Raw genomic sequence first — 5,864 nt, 5'->3', positions numbered from 1 at the left:
TGATGGACATCCAGGTTGCCTCCATATCCTGGCTGTTGTAAATAATGCTGTAATAAACATATGGATTCACATGTCCCTTTGAAAGAGTGTTTTGGGTTTCTTCAGATAAATACCCAGAAGTGGGATAACTGGGTCCTTCTTTGTCTCATTATAGCCTTTGTTTTGAAGTCTGTTTTGTCTGGTATAAGTATTGCTCCTTCAGCGTTTTTGTTTGTTTCCATTTTTATGAAATCTCTCTTTAATTCCTTTACTTTCAGTCTGTGTGTGTCTTTTGATCTGAAGTAAGTCTATTGTAGGCAGCATATGTAAGGATCTTGTTTTCTTATCCATTCAGCCAATCTATTTTTTGATTAGAGCACTTAATCCATTTATATTTAAAGAAATTGTTGATAGGTATATAGCTATTGCTATTTTATTCATATTTTTTACCCTTTTTTTCCTTCTTAAAGAAGTCCCACTAACATTTCTTGTAATACTGGTTTGGTGTTGAACTCCTTTAGCTTTTTCTTGTCCGGGAAGTTATTTTCTGTCCTTTAATTCTAAATGATAGTTTTGCTGAGTAAAGGAATCTTGATTGTAGGTCCTTGCTTTTCATTGCTTCAAATATTTCATGGCAATGCCTTCTTACTTACAAAGTTTCTATTGAGAAATCAGTTGACAGTCTTATGGGAGCTTCCTTGTAGGTTAACTAATTGCTTTTCTCTTGCTGCTTTTAAGATTCTCTCTTTGTCTTTAATCCTTGGCATTTTAATTATGATGTGTTTTGGTATGGACCTCTTTGGGTTCCTTTTGTTTGGAACTCTAAGCTCCCTGGGCTTGTATGTCAATCTCCTTCACCAGGTTAAGGACTTTTTTTTATCATTATTTCTTGAAATAGGTTTTCAATTCCTTGCTCTCTCTCCTCCTCTGGTATCCTTATGATGTGAATGTTGGTATGCATGATGTTGTCCCAGAAGCCCCTTAAACTATCCTGATTATTTTTTTATTGTTTTTTTCTTGTTGCTGTTCTAACTGGATGTTTTCTGCTACCTTATTTTCTAAATTGCTGATTCCATCCTCTACTTCATGTAATCTGTTGATTCCCGCTAATGTATTCTTCATTTCAGTTACTGTATTCTTCATTTCTGACTGGTTCATTTTTATGTTTTCTATTTCTTTGTTAATGTTCTCACTGAGTTCCTCTACTTTTCCCTTGAGTTCATTGAGCATCTTTATAACCAGTGTTTCGAACTCTGTAACTTTGTTCTGTTCTTTCATCTGGGACATATTCTTTTGTCTCCTTGCTTTGGGTGCCTCCGTGTGTGTGTTTGTATGTATAAGGTAGGACTACTATGTCTCTTGGTCTTAGTAGAGTGGGCTTATGTAGTAGGTGTCCTGTGGGGCCCAGTGACATAGTCTCCCTGGTCAACTGAACTGGTGCTCCAGGTGTGTCCCTTGTGTGGGTTGTGTGTGTCCACCTGTTGTAGTTGAGCCTTAGTTGCCGATTGCACATCAGTGGGAGGGATTGATCCACAAGCTGATTGGTTGAGAGGACTGACCGTCCCCTCTCTGGTTGTGTCATCCTTGGATGAGTGCTGGGTGGTGCTCCAGTTCATCTGAAGCTGGTTACCCAGGTGTGCTGGCCCCAGGACCTTCTGAGTGGGGCCCCACCATAGGTCAAGTTCAGCTGCCTGTTCCCTGCCTGGGGCCACCTGATGTGAAACACTAGGCAGTATGTAGATGGCAGCCACCTGTGCTCGGCTTGGAGCTGCCTCAAGAGGCGAAGCCAGAAAGTGAGGCTGGCTGCTGCTAGTGCCAGGCTTGGAGCTGTTCAGCAAAAGGTATGGGCCATGCAAGGCTAGATGCTTGTTTGGGTTTTGTGAACCTTTGGGAGATTATAGGAAAGTCTACAGCATGAACCAAGAGAGATCGTTCGTATGAAAAAGCCACTAGAAGGGGCTCGGATGGGCCCACAGGTTTGGTGGGGTGGGGTGGGGTGGGGTCTCAGAATCACCAAGGCAGGGCGACCAGTGTTAGGTTGATGGAGACTCAGATATGGCAGCTGCCCGCATATGCATGCAGGGTGAGGAGGGTACTGGAACCCTGGCTGGGTAGCATGATGTGGGGCTTGGACCCCTCAAAGCCTAAATGACCCTCCTGATTTTTAACTGTCACATGTGGGTATGGGACCAGCCTGCTCCTTATCTCTGCCCCTCTTACCAATCTTGACGTGGCTTCTTTGCATCCTTATTTGTAGGACTTCTGCTCAGCTAGACGTCAGGCGATTCTGAATGATGGTGGTTCTGTAGTTTAGTTATTTTTATGTGGTCATGAGAGGAGGCAAGCACAATGTTTCCCTTCTCCACCATCTTGACTGAAAATCTCTGGGTAATTTTTTAAATCTGTCTTGCAATTTAGTAATTCTTCTGCATCTAATCTTCTACTTAATTTTATTCATTGACTTTTAAATTTCAGTAGTTATGTTTCTCATTTCTGAAAGTTCTGTTTGGTTCTTTTTCAAGTTAAATGTCTTTTGATAGTCTTTTGTTGCCTGCTTATTCCTGTGATTCATTTTTTTATTTGTTTTATATTCAGTATCACATGGGTTCAATGTTTGAAGTCTTTAGGGGGTTTCTAAATCTGCTGACTTCTCTTTTATGGTGGTTTATTTCTGTGTGTTTTTGGCACCATTTGATTGTAAACTTACATTTGATTGATCTTAATGTGAAAGGAATCTAGAGTCTTAATTGGGTTCGTGTTCCTCTAAATAATACTTGCATTTTTTCTTAATAGAAGCCAGGCCACACTATTGGTTTAGGATGTTTCAGGTTCCTAGTCTTGTCCTGGGTGTTTTAAATTCTCCTCCCCAACTAGCTGCTTGTCTAAGCCCCAGTTTTCCAGCCACAAAACATGAATATTAGCATAGGCCTTGGGTAAAATTTTCCTCTTTGCTTGTGCTCATCACTTAGGTTTTAGCTCACAGATTTTGCTTTTCTTCTTTTCTGGGGAGAGAGGGTTCTGATTTTTACTTCCTGTAGCAGAGCCCAGACACAAAATAAAGATTTCATTTTAGATCAACTTTTTTTTTTGTTTTCCAGCTAGAGAGCCTTAAATGGTATCTAATCTCCTATATTGTCTCTAGAGGAAATTTTTATTTTTTAAAACCCTTTTAACAAATATTGTTAAGTAACATGTATAGTGTAAAAAATTCAAAACAACAAAGTTATAAAATAAAATTGCCGTTTATAGTCTAAGAAGTACCTATAAGTTTTTGGAATTTTTCTAATAGATTAGAATACAAGTGATAATTTAAGACATTAAAGAGGAAACAATTTTTAGATATTTTATAGTTCTATATTAAAAATAAGTGATTTTATAGCCTGTTACAATTTACATTTTACAATTTGATTAGTAGTTCTAATGTTTTGGAAATATGAAATGGCAAACCTTGTAGATTTATGAAATGGTTAATTTTACAAATGTATGTTTGGATACTGTCAGAGAAAAATAAGTTTTCAATGTATTCAAATATATATACCACTGAATAAGTCTAAAGTGTAAGGTATAAAGTTAATTTAGAGTTTAGGGTGATAGAATTATCATGTATCCTGATTGCAGTGGTGGATACATGTGTTAAAATCCATAGAACTATACACACACAAAAAAGTTCAATTTAATACTTGTTAATTTAAAAATAAAATTTTAAAGATTTTAAAAAAATTATGCTGTCTTTTGAAAGATAAAATTAAATGGGTGAGGTCTTTAAAAGATTCTGTGAAGTTTATTTTATATTATAAATTTTTAATAGTATTCTTTACTAGTTTCATTTTTATTTTGCACTAGTTTAAAGACATAACACATTATTCTTTTTAGATAATACAGACTCCTGTATTCACTATAATATACCAGGATTTGAGAATCTCAGCAGTGTTGACATCTTTGTTGTGGGGCTGTCCTGTGCATTATAAGGTGTTTAACAGTACCCATAGCTTCTCCCCATTAGATACCAGTAGCACTCTTTCCTACTCCTTTTGTGACATCCAAAAATATTTCCAGACATTGCCAAGTATCCTTTAAGGCCAAGAATTGTATGAGAAGATAAAATTGCCATGGCTGAAAATCACTTTACTAGGCCTAAGTGGCTCAAACTTTTTGAAATACATATTTCTTCATTTTCAGAGCTTGTCAAGACAATATTAAGTGGAATGATTATATATATAATCTCCATCTATACCAAGAGATCTTTTCTAAAATTGTTTAATGCTACAATAGGGCATGCTTAACTTATAAAAGGCTTTATTTCTGTTAAATCTTTGTAAAATGAGAATTTTAGAAGTATTTGAAAGGGTATAGCATATAACAGTACCTGTCACGTAACAGCAATCTTAACAAGCCAGTATATGAGTGTAATTAAAGACAGGAAGAGGGAACTACATAACACTAATCTTGGCTCCACCTCAAATGTATTCTGGTGCCTTGGCAAGACATTAAACAAAAATGATTATTTTCTTATTTATAGAATGGAAAGGATTTAACCTAAATTGTATAGGGTAACGGAGTAAGGGAGATAAGAGATTTAGACAAACATTCTATAAAAATGTTAAGTGCTTTAGTTGATCAGATATTTAAACTCTTTCAGCTATTAAATAATAGAAGAAAATGGAATTGAATATGATATCAACATGGAACAGTCTAATGATTCATTAGTAGTCAACCATAATGATTCCGAAGATTCGAAAACAGATTCTCAGGTAATTTGAGGTAGAGATTCAACTGGGAACTTTTTCCCATCCTAAGGGAAAGCAACATGCCTTTTAATAACTTTTTATGCTTAAGGAATAGTGTTATATTTAATGTATTCAAGAATTTTAACATTTTATTACCTCTAATCCTATGATATATTCATAAAAATTTATGCACAAGGAAAAATATGTCATCATTGTAGGTTCCATTTCCATGGACAATTTTATTTCAGTAAAGTTGAAATAAAATACAATAAAACTCAATTTTACTTAAGAACTGCTTGCAATTCAGTCTGTGAATTGACAGCTCCTGCAAAATGTAAAGTGAATAATTATTTGAAAAATGATTGTCTTTCCATTTTTATCATAAACATTCTACATTTTAAAAAAATTTGCATATTTTACAAACACTGAAGTGTTTTGTTTTGTTCTTCTGCAAAGCATCCAGCTTGTATGGACTCCAGAGATCCTTCCTTTGGACAAAATGGTTCCAGTAGAATTTTACCCTTTACTACTCATGAAGCAAATAATTCACTCACATCACAGAATATACCAGGATCCCTGACTCATGCACAGACTCTTTCTGCAGAGCAGTTCCACATAGTGGACCAAAATGGGCAACCTATTCAATATGAACTTCAGTCATTGGGGGATTCTAATGCACAAATGGTGAGTATATTTTATAAATAACCATTTTTTTTTTGCCATTTGTAAATATATATTTGTATTTTCTTACTAGATGATCTAATTTCTTGACACTGTTGACTTACATTGCTTTAAAAATACTGTTTCCATGGCATTCACTTTTAAGTTATGTAAGGATTTCAAAAGATTTCTTTCCAGGACTACAAATTGTACTTCAACCCAATAGTCCTCAGTCACTCTCTAGGCAAACTGGTGCTTTGAGATCAGTTGGAAATGTAATATAATCAGTAACTAGTGCTAAGGTACCAGAGTCTACATGTAACTTACATTAATTTTTTGTACATACATTTTGTACAACTCAAGGTTATTGCTTTATCACTATCTCAGCCCCTGACTTACATTCCATGTGCTAGTGTGCTTTCTTAAAGAAAAAGCAGTGGAAGTAGCAATGGTATAAGGGAAATAAAGCATAACTTGACTGATCTTTGTAGGTATATA

General features: G+C 35.5%; 1 protein-coding gene across 3 annotated transcripts in view; it reads left to right on the top strand.

The window, feature by feature from the left end:
• The window catches only part of CARF (calcium responsive transcription factor), a 76,927-nt gene that overhangs the window by 15,644 nt on the left and 55,419 nt on the right, over nt 1-5,864 (top strand). For 2 of the 3 annotated variants that reach the window (XR_002782493.1, XR_002782495.1), the window contains 2 exons: nt 4,619-4,730; nt 5,163-5,390. The gene's annotated coding sequence lies outside the window, so the exon portion shown is untranslated. The remainder of the gene's footprint in view (nt 1-4,618; nt 4,731-5,162; nt 5,391-5,864) is intronic. The other variant, XR_002782496.1, reaches the window with a different exon arrangement.

This window comes from Pteropus vampyrus, unplaced genomic scaffold (assembly GCF_000151845.1).
Source record: "Pteropus vampyrus isolate Shadow unplaced genomic scaffold, Pvam_2.0 Scaffold146, whole genome shotgun sequence".
Lineage (NCBI taxonomy): Eukaryota > Metazoa > Chordata > Mammalia > Chiroptera > Pteropodidae > Pteropus > Pteropus vampyrus.
This window is presented reverse-complemented; position numbering and strand designations above follow the sequence as displayed.